Below are 22877 nucleotides of genomic sequence, written 5' to 3'. Positions count from 1 at the left end.
CTAAGTCAAATGAATTGGTGTGTTCTTAATGTAATACTTAAGGATTAATATTAATAACTTGACTGTGCTTTGTGTTTTTTTCACAAAGCATTTATTTAAAAAGGAAGCAGTAAGGATTTCACTTGATGCTGCAATAAGAAAGAAAATAGAAGAAAAAAAAAGGAAAACAAATGCAGACCCTTTGGGGATATCTGTATTTTTGCCCAATGCAACTTCAGGTGCCTATATGACATTTCCATAAGGGCCTAATATATGAAATATGGCCCACTTAAGGGCATCATTGAGGCTCTTTGTAGGTGTTACAACTCCCTGCTTGGTTTGGGGATTGATGCTATCAAACTACTGGTTTGTGCTGGTCTCTTTGGAGATAGAATTGTCCTATGTCACTGTGGGAATCAGCATAGGAGTGAAGGAACTGGATGACTTCATGGTCAGTGTGTGCCTTGAGTGAATATAAAAGATTTGTGTGTGGATTTTCTTGTTCAGCTCACAGCTATCCTGTCATGGGATAGCTCAGGTATTGGGGGTACCTTTTGGTTCAGGTTGTTTCATTAGTTTCCACTTGATACCTACAGGTTGTTACATTATATGAAGCATAAGGAGGAAAAATACAGCTTTCCTCAAATAATTTGCAGCTTCATGATGGAGAGTTTGGTCACTATGCAACTCTCCTACTCAGAGTTTTTGTTTTGTTTTTTTTTTATGTTTCAACTACTTGGTTTACTCAGTGTACTCATCCTGCTTAGATGTAGTAGAAAGAGAATATTTTTAAGTATGTTTTCTATAAAATACTTTTTATAGAAACAGGATATGCATCTCTTATCCCCCAAAAGCCTTTTAACTTTGTTAGTCTCTGCCTTTTTTGAAGAAGGTCATAGCATCCTGTTCAGCCTCTTTTTGTCTGTTACATTTGCCATTTCAGAAACTGTTTCACTGATTGTGAGTGTTGGTTTTGGAAAATATCCACACTTTCCTATTGACTATTTTGAAGGTTTTGTGTGTAGGTGGATTCCGTTCGCTCTCAAGAATGAAGCTCTGAGGCCTTAATTAGTTGTTTCTTGATTTTGATTGGAATTCTGGAAATTGAAAGTGTCAAGGCTCATCAGAATTGGTGCAATTTGAATGGGATCCAAAAAAATCCTTCCCTTTGAGGGTGGGGAGGCCCTGGCACAGGTTGCCCAGAGAAGCTGTGGCTGCCCCATCCCTGGAAGTGTCCAAGGCCAGGTTGGATGGGGCTCTGAGCAACCTGGGATAGTGGGAAGTGTCCCTGCCCATGGCAGGGGGTTGGAACAAGATGATCTTTAAGGTCCCTTCCAACCCAAGCCAGTCCATGATACTGTGAATTAGATTTGTAAGACCTTACAAAAAAACATTTGCAGGTTGGTAAACAACTGAGTTTGGGGAGGAGAGGAATTGATGAAATCATGTCTAGATGTAGTTGAAAAAAGAGCTTTGATTAAAAACACATGAAAAAATGGCAAAGTCTTGAAAACAGACTTATTGTCATATATTAGTAGGACCTAGACAGCTTATTGTTTGGCCATGTAACTTCAGATCTCCCTTGACTGAATGGTGCTCTGAGAACCAGAGGAGGATCTCCAGGTTCAGGAATGGATGTCTGAAATTGCCTTTTTTTACCCCTACCTGAGAGTTGTCACTGCTCCTGGGAGGCAGCCAATGTCCATGGAAGCCTCATGCATTCCAAGAAGGGCGTTGCTGTGGGGAAAGAGTAAATCTGCCCATGTGCTGGTGTTTACATCGGGCACGTTAACATTGCAGTACATCTTCACAGCGTGTTGGTCTCGTGTGTTTGCAGCTCTTTGGCTTTGAGCTGCAGAAGTTTGGACCTCCCGCATGTTTTTACAGTGCATGGTACCTTTTCAAAGGGAACTTGGGGAATTTTACTGGCCAGTGCTTGAAATCAAGGGAGAGACCTTGCCAGGGAAGTCTGAAAACAGCAAAACTGACATGATGGGCTTTATTGCTGCTTTTCTCTTTATCTTGATTCTTGTTTATTCTGCTAGTGGCAGCAGGATCTGAATCCTGCTTTTGAACTTCAGAGGAAAACTGGCTTGCGTTGAGCACTTAATTTGAGGTAATGGTCCCTTACCAAAACCAACCAAACAAAGGAAGTAAATAAGTAACTGGTTGTTCAGCTGTAAGGAAAGGTCTTTGAAAAAGTGTTGACTTCTGCCTTGGTCTGATTCTGGAGTTAATGTGAGGAGTCGATTAGTCAGTTAGGAAAAACTTGAAAAAGAAAGCATTTCCTTACTTCAAGTTCTTGAGAGGAAAAGGCCTTAGGGAATATGAAGGTTGTCTCTTTCTGTTGCTCCAATGCTTGGAGTCTGGTTATCATAGAACCACAGAATAGTTTGTGTTAGAAGGGACCTTAAAGATCAGCTGGTTCCAATCCCCCTGCCATGGGCAGGGATGACACTAAGCTTTTACATTTATTTTCACTTTGTTATACAACATACTTTTTAACCAACCCATTATCTTTGTGACAAACCTTTTTGTGGTTACCTCCTATTTTTTATTTGACCTACTGATCTTGAGCAGTTATCTATAAAAATATCTTCTCCCTGTCTCTCATCCCATACCTTGGCTTTACCCCAAAAAAATGTACCTTTTTCAGAGAATTCAAATACTGAATGGTAGGGGTCATGTTTGTGTACAAAAACTTAGGTTTATTGTTTTCGTTACAGCCACAATTAATTATTTGCACTTAACAACCACAGTGGTTTGAGATGTGAAGAGATTGATTTAAGTGACAGCACCAGCCTGTACCATGAGCTGAGCTGTAGAACCTCTCACAGGACAGCAGAAGCAGTGAGCTAATAATCTGCCAGGTTCAATTTTATTATACTTAGATCACAAGTTGCTATATTTTTTATATCTTAAACTCTGCTTAAAGTAATGCCACCTACATACATTTAAAGTTTGCTTAGCTTCATAGAAATATCTTCAGGGTTGGTTGTCCCCCTCCACTGTAGGCAGAATATCTTGAGATTTGTCTCTTTTATTTGTTTTTTGGTTTTTTTTGCCTTTCTGAGATGAGCAGCCTAACATTTTCTATAGTTAGTTGCTGAAAACATCTGATTTTTCTGTACTTCTGAGTTAGGATCTTTAGATTTAGCCCTGTGGTTGGTTTTGTTTTGTTTGTTTGTTTATCCCCCTGAGTGAGTTAAGATGTTATAATTCTGGGTGATTTAAAGACATAGTCATCCTGTTGTTGTGAACTAGGAACTAAATTCCAGACATATTTTCATTAATTATAAACTTAAAGTAATCTTGGGCTGGAAAATGTTGCTTTCCTTTTGGTTACTAGTGGCCTTTTAAATGTTGATTTATATTGCCAGTGACATAAATTAAGTTTTGTAGTAGATGATGCAAGAACTTGCTATTTACCTTTACACTATCAAATAAATAAATTTCAAAGACTTTAATGGCATAAATTGCCTCAGGTGCCTTTCCTGGTAGCTGGTGCTTAGTTGGCCCTCATATCTCCCAGGTGCTATTTAACTACCAGTTAGTGTCCAACTAGAGATGATAATTAGTGCTGAAACTGTTGTTGTGATCACTTTCTACAGGGTTTTTCTTGAGTTAATGTCTTTATTGAGACAAAATACTGTGGCTTCACTTAGTGCTGGTTGAGAAGGAGGTAATGGGTTGAGATGGAGGTGCACTTGACACCGATTAAATTTCCTTTGACAGAGTGCAGCAAACCCAGCAAAAATCAGCTCTTTGTCTTCCATTGACTCACAGCTGATTGCAAGGAAAAGATAAAGGTAGTTTGGCATCTATTGGCTACACAACGAAGTAAGAAATGAAAGCTCCAAACAAAAAGAAATCTATGATTATGTAATAGGAGTAGCTGCAATAAAATGCTTATTCCTTTGGTTAGTAACAATTAAGAAGTGGTGCATTATAATCCCCCTCACATGCTCAGGGAGGGGGGACACGTGGGTGTTGGATGAAGGTCTCATGGAGGGTGCTCATCCTCAGCAAGGACAAATGCTTGTGGAAGCAGCTGGAAATCAAGCTTGCAGGCCTGACTCTGCTTTCTGCAGGTGCCATCTGTGCCTTCCTACAGCCATGAAATTCATAGCAGCTGTACACTTCAATATTTTACCTGTTATTATCCAGCATGGGCTTTCAGTTAGAGACATTTCAAGTTCATTAGATAGGAGCTGACTATTTGCAGACACAAGTTACCTGAAAAAAATTATTACTTAACAAACTTGCTATATTATTCTTATACTGAAATCGAGTTACTTTGAGGGTGTTTCAACGTATACAACAAAATGATTTGTTGTCTTCTACTTTTTGATGTGCATAAGCACAAAACCCCCTCTTAAATTAGTGAAGTTTTTTTAAAAACATCTTCTGAAATTAAGTTCTCTTAACATATGGATGATATGAAGTCTCTTTGACTCTTGAGCACTTTAACTTTGCCTTGTGTGCAAAGGCACAGCAAAGAGGTGGGCTTTTGATGTTTCTCATGATTTGAAAATGGTTTGTCATCTGCAAGATGGCAATCACAAAAGAGAGCACTGTAGGCCTTTGGAAAAGGGGCTGGATTTGTGTCTCCCACAGTTTTTGCTGCTACTGAGCACTGTCTTAAGTCCTTTGCTTTGTCCTGTGTAAGAATGCTGGAATTTGGGGGGATTATTAGCAGTGACTTATAACTCTTTTTGCCAAGCAAAGGGTGATTGAAGTTAACCTTTAAACCCTTTGGAAAATCACTGCTTTGCATAAGAACTTTCTCGTGTAGAAGGGGTTAGTTGGAAACGCAGAGCAACGTTGGATGTTCCTGATGATGTTAAAGACAAAACTGACTTAAAACTGAATTTTTTTTTTTGTTGGTTTGGGTTAATGCTAAACTGAACCATTTTGAATTTACAAATTATCTGCAGTGACTGCTTAATCCTGGTATCTTAATTATTTTATGTTCCTGATGCAGACTCCACAAACTACTGTTACCTCAGTGCTCATATAAAACCAGGCTAAATGATCCTACAAAGGGATGCTGTGTAAGCAACCTATGGTAGCAGAAAAGAACAGCCTTTGCTTGCTAAGATAGCAGCAGTCCTTCATGATTTTTAGAAATAGAACAGGCTCTCCAGAACTGACTATAAATTGATATGATGTGGAAATCAGAATTGTCTGGCAGTGCCTGGGAAGTGGAGAATTGTTCACTCAGGAACTGCAATATCGACTGTTTAAACAAACTGAAGGGACTGTTGGATTCTGCCTGTAGTGCAAACACAGGCTGCATGTAGGCAAAGGAATCGTGGAATCAGAGTGGTTTGGGTTGGAAAGGACCTTAAAGGTCATCTTATTCCAACTCCCTGCCATGGGCACAGACACCTTCCACTAGCCCAGGTTGCTCAGAGCCCCATTATTTTTCATTAGTTCTACTTGTCCTTAACTCCACTGGTGCAAATAAACTAGAATTTTATTCCATTTTTTTTTTTTGCAGTTGCTGTCAACCAGACTTATTATAAAGGAATGAAATGAAAGCAAATGCAACACCATCATGCTACTGGTTTTATGTGCTACCACTTTTATGTTGCCTTAATACCTGGATGACTTGCCCAACTGTACTTTTTCAGAGATGTGCATGATTAATGACATACATGTTTTAACTTGAATTGTGCTTTTAAAATGCCCTCCTATGGTTCTACCAGCTACAATTAATAACAGGAGCTAATTCAATGTGCTTTCTGATAACCTCTACAACCCAAACAGCTCAATGGATGTGTGAATACACAGACCTAATTCTGACTTCTGTTAAATGGCACTCAAGTGTATTACTCAGTCACTTTCTCTTTAAGTATGCTTTCTCATATATGCTTTTTGGAGAATTGGTGCAAAATATTTAGTCATATGTAGGCATGGCAAGAGTTTTTTGCTGTGTTTGAAGAATTAATAGTCAAGAGTGAAATTGTATGGGTAAGGCAGGAATGTAAACTCCTTCTCTCTCTTTTCCCAACAGCTGTAACTCTGAAGGCTTAAAACTGCATTAAATAAATTCAAAACTGTTGTTCCTGGGAAGAAAATGCCCTTCACCCACTTGCAAGGAGAAAAATGATGGGCAGAACTCTGAAGATCACAGTTAAAACTTTTATATCAAACTGCTTTGTAATATTCATTTCACTCTTTTTGGTTTATGTATCAACATGTTTTTGTAGCACTTACTTTTCAACACTTCAGTAGAGCCTGAGGGAGTAATTCAGGGTTGAATTTGAAGATATTATCCAATTTTTTTCTCTATCTGAGAAGATCTTAATAGTAGTAACAAAGAAACATCTTCTTCTCTGGCTCATATGGAAAGGGATGTAAATGCTTTTGCTCCTGATAATGCAGGATATGGTTTTTAAAAAGCAAACACACACAAAGCTATATGGGAATCACAGATGTAGGCTTCTCACTCAGGTAAGCAGGACTTGAGTGCTCCAGACAAAATGGACACAAGCAGATGTGGGATTAATGGTGCAGTGAAGTCTGGGCTGGACAAGTCCTCTCTTAATTCTGATTAAGGTGTGGGGTTGCTCAGAGGAAGATGGGAGTAAACCCCTTTGATCTGCAGTCAGGTGAGGATATGAACAAGTCAGTGAAGACAAACAGCTTGATGTTCTTTGTATTCTCTTAATAAAGTGTCTTGCTTCCAGTTTTGTCCCCACAGGTAAGAGCAGTAGCCAAAACAGGCTGATTAACAGATCCTGTTAATTTGGGAGTACCTGCTGTTTATCCATAGGGTCAGAAAGAGCAGAACAGTTGATGTAGCAGGACCTTCTCCCCACTGGTACACACTTAAATTCTCTTGTCAACATTTCCTGTGCTCCACTTTCACACTTGACGTGGAGACACCACTTTGCACTTGCCACAGGCTTTTAAAACACTTCCAGCCAGGGTGCTGCTTGCACTGATTTGTGACAGGCGAGCTTTTTTTCCTTGCTAGAAGCCAAACAGCAATGCCAGATTTACTTTTACACAGGTTATTATAGAGCTGCTGAAGGAGGACTTCTGATTAACAGCAATGAGAGGATAATTGAGACCATCTGACCCAGATGTGGTAAAAGGCCTCCCTAACTTGCAGCACCTGATCCTCCTCACTGCTCTGTCCAAAACAAACATACCTTTCACCACCACTACCTCAAGACATTTACTGATCCATCTGTACTTTGAATATGATGGTGCATCTTTTCTGATTGTGGCCTCAAAGCTAATAATTCATGGTGGTGTAGGCTCCCTGTGTATCATCCATTACCCAAAAGAACTGACTGAAATGTTCTGACCTTGTTAAAATTACAGATGTGTCTCCTTGGAGATAATGACTCAAAATTTGAAGGCTATGCTTTCAATTTTTTTTTTTTAATGGCTAATTGTTACTTAACTTCAACAAAGACTGAAAGGGATTTAATTTTAAAGATTTCCTGCTTTTAATGAAGATGCTGCTTTCCTGTATTTAAAAAAAAAGCAAACAACCACTAAACCCACAAAAAAAGACAAAAAACCCACCTAAACTTTTTGAAAGCAAACTTCACTCCTCTTTTTTTTTTTTTTTAATGCTTTCTCTGTAAGGTTTTTGTCAGTGTCATAAACTGCTTTGTGTTTCCTGAACTTCATTTAAACACAGGGTTACTTTGGTTGACATGAATTAAGACATAGTTTTGATAACCCAGTAAGCTACAGAACACCTGTGAAGAAAATAAAACATGATTTAAAGTAAAAAGATTTGTTACCATGCCAGTCTAGTTTTCCTTCTGTGTGAGTGGAAGGGTCGCAGTTGCTTTGGAAATGTGTGACTGAAAGAGACCACTTGAGTTTGAAAGCAATTTCTTGTTCTTCCCAGTTTTCCTCCTGCACTGCAGACTATTGATTTAATAAGTTTAGTCAAAGAAGTTTCAGAAAAAACCATCAGTGGGAAGAGATAATCAAATCAGACACTTTGCATTTTCATGGAGTTGGGATTGTTTGGTCTGGAGAAGAGAAGGCTTCAGGGTGACCTAACTGTGGCCTTCCAGAATCTGAAGGAGCTACAAGGAAGATGGAGAGAGACTGTTTCCAAGGGCCTGGAGTGACAGAACAAGGGGGAATGGCTTCACACTGACAGAGAGGAGGTTTAGACTGGATATTAGGAAGGAATTCTTCCCTGTTGAGGCCCTGGCACAGGTTGCCCAGAGAAGCTGTGGCTGCCCCATCCCTGGAAGTGTCCAAGGCCAGGTTGGATGGGGCTCTGAGCAACCTGGGCTAGTGAAAGGTGTCCCTGCCCATGGCAGGGGGTTGGAATGAGATGATTTTTAAGATCCCTTCCAACCCAGGCCAGTCTATGACAGTCTTTAAACACATCAACCTTGTTCAGTTTGTTGGTAATGCCATCATACATTCAGATGATGAACTGTGTCTTGGTCCCCCCTTTTCCCATCATCACTGAGAAACCCTTTGCTTTGCTGTGAAGGCTCCAGGGTGTGATGCAAGTAGTTGTTTGGCTTAGACAGAGGTAGCACAGACTTCATAAATGTCTATGAGTGACATCTGAGGGTACGAGAATAATCTCATGTTGTAAAAAAGCTATTGCAAGCAAAGGAAATCAGGTCTTAATCTTAAAAAGGGATTTTCCCACCTACAAGAGCTAAAAATCTTACTCTTCTCTCTCTGTTTTCTCCCTACCATAGAGTTCTTTGCATGTGTGGTGTTTATTTCCTCGTGATCTGAGATGCACGTTGTCACCAGTGTGACTTTACAAGTTTAGAGGTGCCAAACAGTTCACATAGCGTGTTGTGTGGAACTGGTCATCTTGGTTCCCCTTGCAAAGAAAGTCCTTTTCTGTGGCATCTCTTAAAAGAAGCTCTTCCTTTCAACTGCTCATGGCCTACTTGTGGCATTTATTTACATCTACACATCTCTTCAGAGCTGCCTCTCTTGTTTTATCTATTTGTGTTAATTACAAAAAACGGTAAGTTTTGTCGCCTTTTTTTTTTTCTTTTTTTTTGGTACAATATACTTGGGAGCCCAGGTAGCAATTTATACTGCATCCTTGCTAAATATTCAACAAGGCTGGACTCCTTTCTTGCTGGTTTGACTCTATTGCTGTGTCTCTTTGCATTTTAACATGCAAAGATCTCCTTCTACAAGTATGTGCTAGAAATGCAGCTCTGGCCTACAAGGCTGCAGTGTGTGAACAAAGACTATTTTAGTATTTTCCTTGGGACTTTCATAAAATAAAATACATAAAACATCTCCATTAAAATGTCTGGATTGATGAAGGGAAGGGGAAAAAAAAAGGCTTTTCCTCCAGCAGTGGCTTGATTAATGGATTTATTGTTTGTACAGATTTTGTCAGGAAGCCATATGGCTTGAGGAAAACAAAGAGGAAGTGGCTGATGTTGGGAATCTGATTTAATAGGGGTCCCTAAGGACAGAATGTGGCTCTTATCCTCACTCCTTCCCACTCAGTTTGCAAAGTGGTCTGAGAAGAGCTTTAGGGCTTCAATAGAGCAGAAGATAAAGCGGCTCTGTTTGAGTGGAAGTGTCGGTCCCTGCTGCTGGATCAGCATCACAGCTGCTCCATTCTCAGGTTAAGAATCCATTGTTCTTTGGCTGGTGTGTAAAGTATCCTGGATAATTAACAAGGAACAGCAACTGAAATGTTTACTGCTTGTATATTGGCAGTTGATCAGTTTGCAATAGTTAAAGACAACTCTTTAACATCTCAAAGCTGAGCTTTCATAGTTTGGAGTGAGATGATACTTCTCTCCTCTACTGCTCCCTCCCCCAGCAAAACTCAAGCATATGTGCCTCTGGATTAACTAAATCACCATCTGTATCCTAAAATCAGATCTATTTTCCTAATCTAACGTGTATAAGTAACTGGGGCTTAAGCATTGGGGATCTAACTTGATGTGGAGGGTTAAATGAACGTTCTGCATTTTCTGTGACTGTTTGTAGTTATGGCTATGTGGTGAATAAACCTAAAGCAATGACTTATAATGGAACCGCAATCAAATACATTAGGGATTTTTAACAAGCATGTATTCCTTCTATGAAATTATAGGTTCTCAGCTGAGAGGCATAAACTCACCAAAAATTGTTATGGTCCTTTCAGAGCTGAAGTAAAAGGCCCATATGATGAACCATTACTAAATGTTAGTGGGTCCACAGAGTGGAGAACACAAAACATCACCAAAACATTTTCTGACAACCCAGGAATTTAATTAATACTGGTTTGTGAGTGCAAACTACATATTCAGTCAGTGATGGTGAAAATGATTTGATATGAGATTTTCAGAGCTCCTGAACATCCTATTATGAAGTTTTTGGCCATAATGAGAGAAGCAATTACCCCTGCAGGGCTTTGATGCTCAGTGTGCATGGTCTAGTGTTTTACAACAGGCAGGTCCTTTCTTTCCAGATTTTTAAGAGGTGTTTGTTGCTTTTTGAACTCTTACAGCATTCTTATGCTGGAGTTGGTACTTAACTGCATCTTTTCTTATAACTCTGAGAGATACTGGGAGACAAACATTTTGCCTGGACAAAATTTAGTGTGTGATAACAGTGGAAGAGGATTTGCCAAAATACTAGAAGCAGGTTTTTCTGATATAGATCAGTTCTTTTATGCTAAAGTTCCCATTTTAGAGTTACACATAATAGATAAGTTCCTTTAAAATACTGTTCAGAAAGTCTTTGGTGATGAATGTTTGAAAACAACCACCTCTCACTGTGACATAGTGTTAGGCAATGTTTGTAAGTCTGTCACAATGATGCCGTTAAACATGGCTGTAGTAAGCATCCCTTCCAAGCTGATTAATATTAGTCTTAATCAGCAGTTTGGGATTTGTTACCCTTTGCCTAGTTTGTGTGACTGTTTATGCATTATTGGTTGTGATTCACTACTCCAAGGGAGGCAGGGTATACAGTTCGAGGGCACTTGGAGATTTTTATGTCTGGAACAGCTCCAGTCTCAGGATTATTTTCCTTAAAAAGAAAATTAGGAAAGATTATTTCACAATCTCCTATATTTACAATTTAGCAGTGGTAGATGCTCATGACCACCTAATACAGTGCTTAGTTTTTTTCCTAGTCTTCTGGAAAGCTGTTGAAATGCTGTTTACCACACTTGGTTATTTATAGCAGGAAAATGTATAAGAAGCAGCAAATTAGGTTCAGTATTCCACATTTCTTTTGAACTAATTTTTTAAAAATAAACTTCTATTTGTATGTAGCAGGCTGTCATAGATCTACAGATGCTGGGAGAACACACTTTTTTTTTCAAAGCATTAAAAGGGAGGAGTGGGAATAGGACTTTATCTTCAAGAAAAAGTAGTTTTACTAATGTATAGCAATATTTCAATTTCTTTCTTCTAGGAACTGACCCTGTCAAGCAGAGTTGACACCTATGCCTGGAGCAGCAGGTCGCTCTAAGCCCACTGCATAAAGAGATCTCTGTCTGTTTTCATCTGCAGGTAAGTTATGAACAAAAAGCTTCAAATTGGGCAGCAGATCTTCAGGAAGAATTTCTTCACTGAAAGGGTGGTGAAGCATTGGAAGGGGCTGCCCAGGGAGGTGGTGGAGTCCCCATCCCTGGAGGTGTTCAGGGAACAACTGGACGTGGCACTAAGTGCCATGGTTTAGTTGACAAGGTGGTGTTTGATCCAAGACTGGACTCTGATCTTGGAGGTCTTCTCCAGCCTTAGTGGTTCTGCATAAGGGGTTGTCCTCAGCTCTGCAAGTCAGACGTTGCCAAAACTCCAGAAAAGCAGACAGGAAAAGTAAACAGAAGCAGGTAATGGTCTTCCTGACAACATGATTAATTTTTGATATCAGAAAAATCAGAACTTAGAATCCATTGCTGTAAAAATATATACTGTCAGACTATGTATTGGTATGACTTTTCTTATCTGTTTGATTTCCCCCTCCCTCCCAAGTCCCCTGTTTCATGATGTAAATGAGATTGGTGAAGCAAGTGAGAGAAACTCAGAACGCACTTTCTTCTCTGGCTTGTCACCATTGACAGGCCTTGCTTAAAGCTGGTTTACCTTATGTACACATCAGCTTTTCAGTGGTAGACTTCTATATGAGTCACACCTCCTGTGTTTCTGTGTGTGACTACCATTCTGCAGCTCCTGCTGCTGCAAACACAGTTATCTGTAGTATTATTCTATTGATAACTGGAGCAGGTGAGGGAACATTATAACTAAAGAGAATAAAATTCCCTGGTCATTTGCCAAAATGAAAGCTTGTCTCTTGTTGAAGTTCTGTGTATCAGAAGTACAGATGAGGATAAATGTACAACAGCTTTATCTTACTGCAGAAAAAGCTGTGTAAGTAAGGATAGATAGTAATATTACATGACTGAAAGGATTTACTTGCATTGTCCTTAATGTAATGTAGAACTAGTAGAAATTCTTCTGCACATATGTAGAATGCACTCTGTGCTATATAGGAGCTTTGCCAAAGTGTAGCTTGTGTGTGAGTATGTACAGCATAAAAAATGCTGTGTTGTCTTAGAATCTGGCTTTAGACACTGTCTTAAGCTGTCGTGTATTTGAGAAGGGTTTTTTTTGGTTATTCATTAGAGTACTTTGTCTCACGTTGTAGGCATGTTATGTGTCTCTTTAATGTACATCAGTTGGTCATTTTTCTTCTAAAACAAACATTTTCAGGGAAGGAATTGCTGCTTGCAACTAACAACATGTTCTTGCTAAAGATTGTGGTGGTTCCGTGTGGTGGAATAGTACCAGCAATGAAGACTGTCCTGCTGGCTAAAACAGGGTGCAGAATTTGTAGAGACACTGGTCTCTCACTTTTCCCATGTGGCATTTAGCCAGAGCATGTATATGTTAACCTGTAGCTCCAGGAAATTTGGAACACAGTGGTGTTTGGGCCAGGTTTTCTCCCGCCAAGTTAAAACATTTAAGAATTTGTTGTTGACTGTATTTGAATAAATTCCTTTCAGTGGAGCCAGTTTGTGGCTATCTGCCAGGTGACTGCAGTGTCACTCCTTTATTTGTCACTTTGAAACAAGTCACAGTGAGTTACAGTCTTTGAATGATTTTATTGTGTGAGAACAGAAGGTATGTGCCTGCTGAAAATTCATCAGGATGGTGCTTGCCCATCCTCATATGGGGAGAGTTACTTATTTACCTCTACTTGTTTTGAATAAAGCAATTTGGTTTGTCATCATAAGCATCACTAATCTAATTTGTTGTTATTATATGACTTCCTTTTGCTATCTGTTTTGGGGCATGAGACAAAGGGTCAGCTTGTAGTGTGTGGTTTATTAAAACATTTTTTCCCGCTGAAATCACAGAGTCAGATTTTTGTACTTCAAAAAAAAAAAGAGATCAATCCACTTTTATTCAGTGTTAATAAATAAAACAATGAAGAAAAGCAACATTATATGTATATAAATCAGTGGTTCCTACATGTTTTTGATAGTCTTTGCAGCCTGGTTCCCTCGTCTTGGAGAGAAGGCAGTAGAACTGAAAAATGCTTGGAGGAAGGTAGTAAAGTTGAGAGATGTGAGCAATTCAGCAATTTAGGAATTTTCAGTCCAAAAAAAACCCCAGCTTAATGTGGGAGGGAAGCCTATGAAATGCTGAATGAGGTGAAGGCAGACAGAACTTGTTTTGTTCATTCTGGCAGCACAAGAACCAGTGAACATCAGATAAAGCTGGTCAGAACCTAGATCAGAACAAACAAACAAAAGCAGGTCATTTCATACTGGCAGGAATTAGATCTGTAGAATTCCTTGCCGTGCAGCTGTGGAGACTGAAGAGAGGACGAGAATTCCTGTGGAATACACATCACACCTCTGGTCTTGGTCCACTATGCTGCCTCTTACAGCCTTTGGGTGTTGTAGATCCTCTGGAGTTGTCTCTGTGACTTTGAAAACAAGGATTTTTGGGGGCTGCAGTAGGTGATTTGGGGCCCTTACACTTCTTCATGAAACTTTCAGTTGATAAGTTAGAATTTCAGTCGTGTCTCTACTTGATTTCAGAACAGAGGAGTGACTTTGGCAAATGCTTTTCTTTCACAACTTCAAATATGAGAAGTGGACAAAAATACACTTTTTTTTGAAGCTCGGTGTAGGTCTGATGACCCTCTAAATTGAATTAACTTGCACAAAGTCTTAAATACAGTTGAGAACTTGTTTCTCAAGAGACATTTCAGAGGCATTCAGGTTTTTTGCACAGTGATATTGCATTCATCTTTGCTGGTGGTATCTGCTGAAAGAAATGAATAGATGGGACAGGGTCCTGGGTGCTCTCTAAAAGGATCTGTGCTTCAGGGAGAGTTTTTCTCTGACATGCCAGCGAGTTCTGGTTGAGGTGAGAAATAATCTCAAAGGAAAAGTGCTGCCTCTCACATTTTCATTGCTTCCCTTGCTTACTGCATGCACACCTTTTACTGTCTGGATTGAGTCAGCACAGGAAAAAAACAACAAGATTCCTTTGACAGTGATATCACTGGGATCCTTGACTCTTTCTGCATTCTTTGGATTACAAGAGATACTTTTCATCTCTTGTCTCTCTTGAGTTGAACACTGCACAATGTACCCCTTGTTTCCTTGCTATCTGTGTTGCACTTGTTCAGACTGGTGGGATGGCAGAGCTGAAACTGAAGATTCCATGGCTTGTGCATCTGTTTCTTTCCTTTTCCTCACTTGTTCACATTTTTATTACATGTAGCTTCTTGCTTTCTCATGAAAAGAAGCTCGTGAGGCTTCTTTTTCCTCACTTTCTTTGTCTTATGTAAATCTGTCCTTACATAAAACTTGGATTTTATATCCACATCTGAGTGGTTTGTTTACATTTGGAGCACCAGTACTTCAAGGTTTTGGAATGCATTTCAAGTTGAATTCTGTGACTGTGGTTCTGAGGAAATATACTGGTCTAATGGTTAAAGAAAATCAAATTAAAATTCTACCAGTGGTTTTTCAGGGTTGAGATTCATCTCTTGCTTGCCAACCAAGGGCAAACTGAAAATGGAATGTAAGTGGAGACAGTATGTCTGGAAAGAAGGACAGAACTATTGATAATGAATGACAGGGAGGGTGGTGTGTGGAAATGCCACTTACATGAAGAGACAGGAATCCCTGGCTTTTCTGCTTCAAAAATATTTGATTCTTGAGACATGGGTTGCCTTGGCCAAGCCCTGGATGTTGCAAGCAAACCATTTCAGATTTTTTTTGTTTTTTCCTATTAATTTATTGAGCATTGGCAAAGTTTGCATCCTCTCACTGCTCTACTTCCTGGATTGTTGTTTTCTGTAGAGCAGTGAAAAGAATGGGATCATGTGTTTTCTGTGGACTCTTAACTTTAAATTTAAAGTTAACCTGACTTAGTCTGGTTTTTATTAATTTATTGATCACTGGGGAATCCTGCAATATTCTAATCTTTGCAGTAGCAAGATATAGAAGACCTCACCTCAGGGGTGTTTAATGATTCACTGTCATTAAATATTTGAGAGGAAAAATGTGCCTATTACCCAACTTCTAACAGTAGCTCAAAGTTTTCCCACTTCATTTACTGCTGTGTAAACATCAAAATGTAGTTTTCCCAGCCTGCAACTGCAGAGATAGTATTGTTTTTCACACTAATTGCAATGCACATTAGTCATTTCTTTCTCTGGCAGGAAAGAAACTCAGCTTTTTGGAGGCATGTCATTCTGATACAATCTTTTCTCTTTGTTCCACGAAGGTTTGGCAAGTCTGGAGACTGTGCAGCTATCCTTTGTAGGAAGCAATGTTTAAAAACCAGAATTTCTAGACTTTAAAGAAATAAAAGTTTACCTTTTGAGTTTCAGTTGTTAAGGAAACATGCTTTAGTATTTGATATCTTGGAGCGAGGAGAAAAAAATAGCAGCTAAATGAACTCAAATTTAAATGCATCTCACTTGTCAAATTTGCAGAAAACTCACAAATACCTCCAAATTAATATTCAGGTCATTCATAACTAAATATGTGAATGCCTATCTTACTTTACTCTAGAAGTCTTTGTACTTTCAAAAGTAATTTCAGGTTTCTTTCGTATAACCTTTCCTAGGTCTGAGGAGATTTCTAATTGAAGTCTTAGAGCTTCTCCAGGAAGCAGTAGAACCACACAGCTTGTCACAGAGCTGGCCAAGCCTCACACCTGTCACCTGGAACAGGATTATTGCATTTTGGACAAAGCATCCCTTTGAATTCCATATGGCAAGGCTTTGTTTCTTCACAAAAAAGCCCTACCAAAAACAAAAACCCAAACCTGAAGGCCCCTGTGCTTTCAAAGACAACCAAAAGGTTAAGATTCCAGATTCCTTCTAAAAACAAATATTCAGTGTGTCCTTTTGTCCTGGATGAAGAACAGTCATTGTTTTCGGAGTGGTCTTTTTCAGTTCACCAGCAAAGTCCTTTTCAAAATACAAAAATTAAAAATTAAGGGGCTCTTTTTTTTTTCACACACAGCCCGTTTTTTTTTTTTCTTTTCTCCCTTCAGCTCCCTGTTCCATCCCTAGGCTTTCCCATCAATTTGGATTGTTAGGAAGGAAGGGAGGCAAAGTGTTAGACTGCCAGAACTCATTGCATTGTATTTTTGCTTAAGAGATCAGAGATGAGCACACTTCTTAGTAAGGTCAAAGCCTCTCCCTTGCCGGAGGGCCTTTGAATTGGCATTTCTACCCCAGCCAGACTGCAGGGTTGTCTAAGCTGCATCTCCTCAGCTGAGTACATTGAAACAGTTTGCTCCTTTCCCTCTTGAGGGCCGTGTCTTTGGGGTATTCATGGAGTTCAGGGAACACCTTAGTTGTGCATGTGAAATGGAAGATTGTCTGGAATGGCTTTCCTCAGAATCCTGTAGCCTCATCATTGGCACAATCTCTTAGGGCATGTGAGATACTCATTTCATGCTTTTGGGATAAATATCTCTTAAACCAGGGTGTTGGCAAGGAATTGGTCTGTGCATTTGTGCACTTGGGCATTTCCTTGAGAAAAACTATGTACTTGTAGTGCAAGCACTCAGTCTGAAGTCAGAACTTAGTTTAGGAGCTTATAACTTTATTTCACTTTCCTGCCCCTCTGCTCAGCCCTGTGAGGCACATCTGGAGTGCTGTGTCCAGTCTTGGGCTCCTCAGGACAGGAGACCATGGAGCTCCTGGAGTGGGTCCAGCGGAGGCTGTGGAGATGATTCAGGGACTGGAGCATCTCCCTGAGGAGGAAAGGCTGAGGGAGCTGGGGCTGTTCAGCCTCCAGAGGAGACACTGAGAGGGGACCTCATCCATGTGTGTCAGTGTCTGCAGGGAGGGGGCAGAGGATGGACCAGGCTCTGCTCGGGGGTGCCCAGCAATGGGAGGCCTCGGGCAGGAACTGATGCCCAGGAAGTTCCACCTGGACACGAGGAAGAACTTCTTTGCTGTGCAGTGACTGAGCACTGAACAGATTGCCCAGAGAGGGTGTGGAGTGTCCCTCACTGGAGATTCTGTGCCATGTGCTCTGGGATGACTCAGTTTGAGCAGGGAGGTGGGACCAGATGACCCCCTGTGGTCCCTTCCAACCTGACCCATCCTGTGATACTGCTGTTTTTTAAAGGTGTCTGTAGCCAGATCCTTGCTTTCTAAAGGTGTTATGTGCATGCCTAATTTCCCTGTGAATCCATCAGAATGTATGAAGTGAAGCATGTGTTCCAGCCTCTTTAGGCTTGGGGCTCTCTCCTTGTTTGAGTGGAAAACAGGAGCTTGTAAACTGATAGATTATGCAATAAAGATTGGCGCTATATCTTCTCTTGCCACGTCCAAGAACTTTACTTGCAAAGTACAGACTCCATCACTGTTAGACTAATTTAGTATCATAAAGTATATTGCCAGTAATTTGCTGTTGTTAGTTGAAACGGAGATATCCTGTTCTGGAGCATGCTTGGGCAATGGATGTTTAATTTTGTTGGCAACCTTTATCATATAAAAGGTAAAAAGAGATTAACTAAAACATAGCTACCGTGTGTATATACGGCCCACTCTTCTTCTCCATGCTGGAAAAAGTTGTTAGATTTTATTGAGATGTTTTTAGAACCCTGTCTATCCAGAAAGGAAAGCAGATAATAATTACTCTGCTCAAGCAGAGGGTTTTTTAGTAAATGGAAGAGGAGTGACTGTATGGTGATGGTCATTTGTGGATAGGTTTGGATTTTTTTCCTCTGAAAATAATGCTCTCCTATATGTTTTTATCTTGGTTTAGAGAGGCTCAGACAGTGTCAGATAGCTGTAATGCTACTTGAAGAGAAAATGCTGTTAGTGCTCTTTCTGTAACACAAACCAACAGGTTATTTTGTTGTCTCTGGACAAATCCTTGTATAAATATTAGAAGACTTGCATCTGAAGTAGGCACATAGTCAGGAAGCTGAAAATTGTTGTTCTGCTGATGGTCCTGTAATGATTGAAGTTTATTTACCATTTTAAAGTATTTCTAAGTATAATCTGGATGAAAGTAGCTCTGGCTCAGCTCTTGGTTTTGCCTATGCACAGGCAGTGCAAGCTGGAGGCACAAATAAATGTACGTGGTAGTACAGACTCTCAGACTACAATGTGACAAAAATGCCTGTTTTTTTCGAATTTGTTGAGTGTATTTACATGCTTTATTTGCATTTTAACATGGTTATTTGAGCACATGAGAAGCATCTTTGACACACAGTGTTATCAGAGACTTTCAGGAGGGTTTGTGTAAGTTATTGATTGGGAAGCACAACGCAGTGTGGGAGTCCTTGTCAGATAAAGTCGTAAATCTTGGCCCACTATTCAGAACATGTGATTCCCTCTTTCCTACACCTACTTTTATCATCTTTTTCACATAAGCATAAAGTGTTGGCTGGAATACCACAAAAAATATGTAATATTATATGTAATATTCAATAATCCCTCAAAAATCCTAGAAGTAAACTTCTGATGAACATATGTAATGAAAGCTTTTTGGTGAGAGATTTAAGACTATTTCACATCTTGGTATTGAAATCTGCTTCAGAATTTGATGAGGAAAAAAAATATCCTTCTTTCTTGTTTATTTTGTGTCTGAAACACTAACCTTGTAGAACAAGTACAGTGGTTTTACTAGAGAGAAACAAAGGAAAAGAACATCAGGAGTGTATTGTGCAGTTGAGGGTTCAATCTCTTCAATAAACCCTTAAGTTTCTTTAGAGGATTGAGTTTTTTGGGGGGAGGAGATTTTTTGAGTGGAGGGTAAAGGGTGAGGGGTGAATCTTTGCCATCTTCATAGCTAAAGAACCTCATATTTTCCTCACTGTACAAACACAAAAATTAAATGAGAATTCGGGGAATCCCTAGAAAAATAAGTTGTAAGTAGCAGCAATTTCCATCTCACAGCTCATGTGGTCTGAGATAGAAGAAAATACAGATTTTCTGCGAGTAGCATATTAAACTTTCCATTTTCAAATCCAAGTGGGGATATAAATCTTGCCCTTGTATGTAGCTGATGAAAAAGCTGTGGCTGAACTGAAGAGAGAACTTTATTTTCTAGAGGTTATCTAGAAAATGCAGTTTTACAGTGGAATCTCAAATGCCTTTACTTTCTTGGGAGATGTGTCAAAAGTACCTCCAGAATTACTTAAATCACCAACTTCTCTTTACTGTCTTGGTGCTCCTAACTTCCATGTTATGGAAATGCTTTTCAGGTAAAGGAAAACAGAGATTTTAAAATAACATGGAAAGGGACCTGTGTGTCATAGTCTGTCACAAGTGGTTTAGATTCTTTTTACTGCGACATGTGAAGTCTGCTGTGTTAGACAGAGATTCTGAATTGAATCCATCACTTCTGATATTAAAAAACAACCCCAAAATCTGAGATATGCATAGCGATGGTAAAATATGCCCTTGAGCCTCAGCAGACCCTTCTACGGGGGTATAAAATGGGTATAAAGGCATAAGTTATAACAGCACAGTCCTTTTCCTGGTTATGCCAGCAAGGCTTTATGGACTAAGTTTGCACTTACAAGCTTGCAGAAGTTTAGGAATAATGAGATAAAGCGCTTACTGGTCACATGGATATGGTATCCACTCACTTTAAAGCTTCTAGGAATGTATAAGATGGTGGAGGTTCTGGGGGCAGTTTATTTTTTTGAAAATAAAAGTCAAGTAGCACTGGTTCTTCCTAAAGACTGAAAACTAAACTAAAGCTGCCATCTCATCTCGCCTTCAGTATCAAAACCACAGGGCATGTATGCCTTGATAAGCTTGGAAAAGTGGTTGTGATGCTGAATTCCCTGGTTTTAAGGTAGGAGGGCTGGAGTGCCACGGTGTTCCCTTGGCAGTTGGGTTTGGTTTTCATTACATTTGCTATTTAACAAAATTTTTCCCTCAGTACTCTCTCCTGACACCTGACACTTGTCCTACTTGGATGGATTCCTCCACGGAGTGAGAGGCTGTGCCTGTCTGACTGTTTTACATGACAAGCTCCATTGGCAGCGATTTGTGCTGGACTGGGTTTGAATTGAATTAAGATTTCCTATTTTTAATTAGGCTTTACACTGTGTTTTAGTGTTTCCCATTTTCTTCAGCTTTCTCTTGCTGCAGAGAGTGAATACCTGTGTGTAATGAGTCATTATGGCCTGTGAGCTGATTTTTATGTTCTCTTGGGATCATGCAGGGGATTTAGAGTGTGGGGTTTGGGGATTTTTGAGTGCCAGTGCTGGCTAAATATTGAGACTGTAGATTGACCTGTGCAAGAGGTTTCCTGTAGTCTCTACACAGGTATTGCCTGAGACCAGTTTAAGGATTACGGAGCCTGAAGCTCAGTCTACACCTTTGCTGATGCAGTTTTAGTCTCTTCCCACATGTTCTGGCAGTGAGGTGGCACTAACATCACAGAACGTAAATAGGTTAAAGTTTTGTGCAGCTCTGATAAGTTGTATGCTAAGAAAAACTTCCTCATGCTGGGCTATTTCAGAAGTTTTAGGGGGAATCTGGTGTCTTTTCAGCGAGGGTACAAATAATGTTGCTCTGTGGTGGACTCCTCCATTTGGCAAAATGAGTGATTATTTTTTTTTTTACCATTGTGTTTGGGCCAAGGCGTCATCCTTGGCACTTCTGTCTGACAGAGACAACTTCAAGGTTAAAACTAACCATAGATTAGATAACTTGAGTTGGGCTTCAAGGTGAAATCCTGTTTCATAAAGTACTTGAAGGGCAACTTGACCTCTGCAAGGAATTTAAAAAGAAAAAAAAAGAGGCAAAAAATGTGGAGCCTGAACATTATCCACCAATTATATTGTACTACACTCTACTTTTCTGCTCATCTTGCAACATCATAAGGAGTGTTGGCAGAAGCAAGAAATCCTAATAGTTCTCTTTTAGCATAAAAGGACTGAAAGTTTAACTGATCCCACTGCTCCCTGGATGCTGAAATGTGGGGACTTTTTAACACTTTGTGGTGCTGATTCATTTGAACAGTCTTACTTGATCCACAGCTTAAATGTTGCTTCAGATAAGCTAAACACTGGCTGTTTGACTTCCCAGTTAGTGTGTTTGTAGTAACCTGTTCTTATGTGCTGACAGGCAGTGAGAATCACAGAGCAATTTAGGATAGAGAGAACTTCTGAGATTGGACTGAGATGATCCAGCACTTGTCCAAAGCATGTCCTAGAATGAGACTGATACACTGTATTGTTTTGGAGTGCTTTTTTCAAACTTTACTGTCCCTGTGGTATATTTCATTATATTAAAATACAGAAAATCTAAAAGGTTCTCAGTGAATTATATGTTGAGTTTATTTAGTGTGAAGGTGTGTCTGTTTTCAGGTTTTTTCCCTCTTTTGGCTTAATCCTTTGAGAATACTAAAATGATTGGGATTTGCTTCATGAAGGTTTAACTTTGCTTTCCTGTCATTGAGTAACTGATGCAGGGATATGCATCTGGTCCTGGGTTTAGTTAGTCCTTGTTGGTCTTTTAGGGTGTTTGAGAGAGAGCTTTTGTGTTTTACCCTCTGGAAGTTAATTTAACTATGCACCCAGTGCTGTTCTGCAGATCCTGGTGCACACTTTTCTCCCTGTGCCATGGGAAACCTACAGTGAGAGCCTCCTGTGTTCCCATTTTGCTGCCAGGGCTGTGTAAGCATTTCTGTGAAAGGATTTTTTTTTTTTTTTTTTAATCCAAAGTCTGTAAGCAGTATTAAGAACTGAAAATTCTTCCATACCATAAGAATGCCTTTAATTACTGGATTTGTAGAGCTAAAATCCCGCTTGCTTTTTTTTTTTCCAGTGTAATGTACATTGGGGGTATTCTTGGCTTCATGACAAGAGGAATGATAGATGCAATCAGCTAAGATAATACTTATCTGAAAGTAGAAGATGGGGTTTGAGGCCCTTCAAACAAAGAAAGACCTAGAACCCTGCTCTCCCATTTCAGGGGTAAATGTTCTGAGCTGCTACACACGGTCTTCTCCTTGTCCCTGGGTCTGGTGTGCAAATGCAAAGGGAAGAATTAGGTACTAAAATTCCTGAGAAGGACTTTGAGCTGTGAACATTCCCCATCTTCACCTGGCCTGGCCAAAGAGCCTGAACAAGGGAGAGGTGCATTTGCAGGTGCCTCCGTCCCTGGGCACCCTGATGCTCGGTGGCTGTCCCCAGATATTTCCCCCTCTCCTTTGGCTGCACTCCAGGGAGCTCTGGCCCTGCAGGTTTTGTTGAAATCCACTCCTGAAGCCCAGAAAGGTTGTAGCCATGTCCAGCATGCCTGTGAGGAAGTCTTCCTCTTGGTCTGTCTGTACCAGAGAATGTAACCCTGCAGAGCTGCTTCCAGAAAACATCCTTCACTGTTATCTTAAATACTGCTTTCAAAATGCAGATTTCTGAATTTCTGGATGCTGAAGTACTATCAGCTGGAATTTGGTTTCA

General features: G+C 39.9%; 1 protein-coding gene across 2 annotated transcripts in view; it reads left to right on the top strand.

Moving 5' to 3' along the window:
• Positions 1–22877, top strand: part of RASSF8 (Ras association domain family member 8) — an 82178-nt gene that overhangs the window by 24438 nt on the left and 34863 nt on the right. For both annotated transcript variants that reach the window (XM_027711715.2, XM_027711713.2), the window contains exon 2: positions 11371–11468. The gene's annotated coding sequence lies outside the window, so the exon portion shown is untranslated. The remainder of the gene's footprint in view (positions 1–11370; positions 11469–22877) is intronic.

This window comes from Pipra filicauda, unplaced genomic scaffold, assembly GCF_003945595.2.
Source record: "Pipra filicauda isolate LSUMZ 115617 unplaced genomic scaffold, ASM394559v2 scaffold181_size1560634_pilon, whole genome shotgun sequence".
NCBI lineage: Eukaryota > Metazoa > Chordata > Aves > Passeriformes > Pipridae > Pipra > Pipra filicauda.
This window is presented reverse-complemented; position numbering and strand designations above follow the sequence as displayed.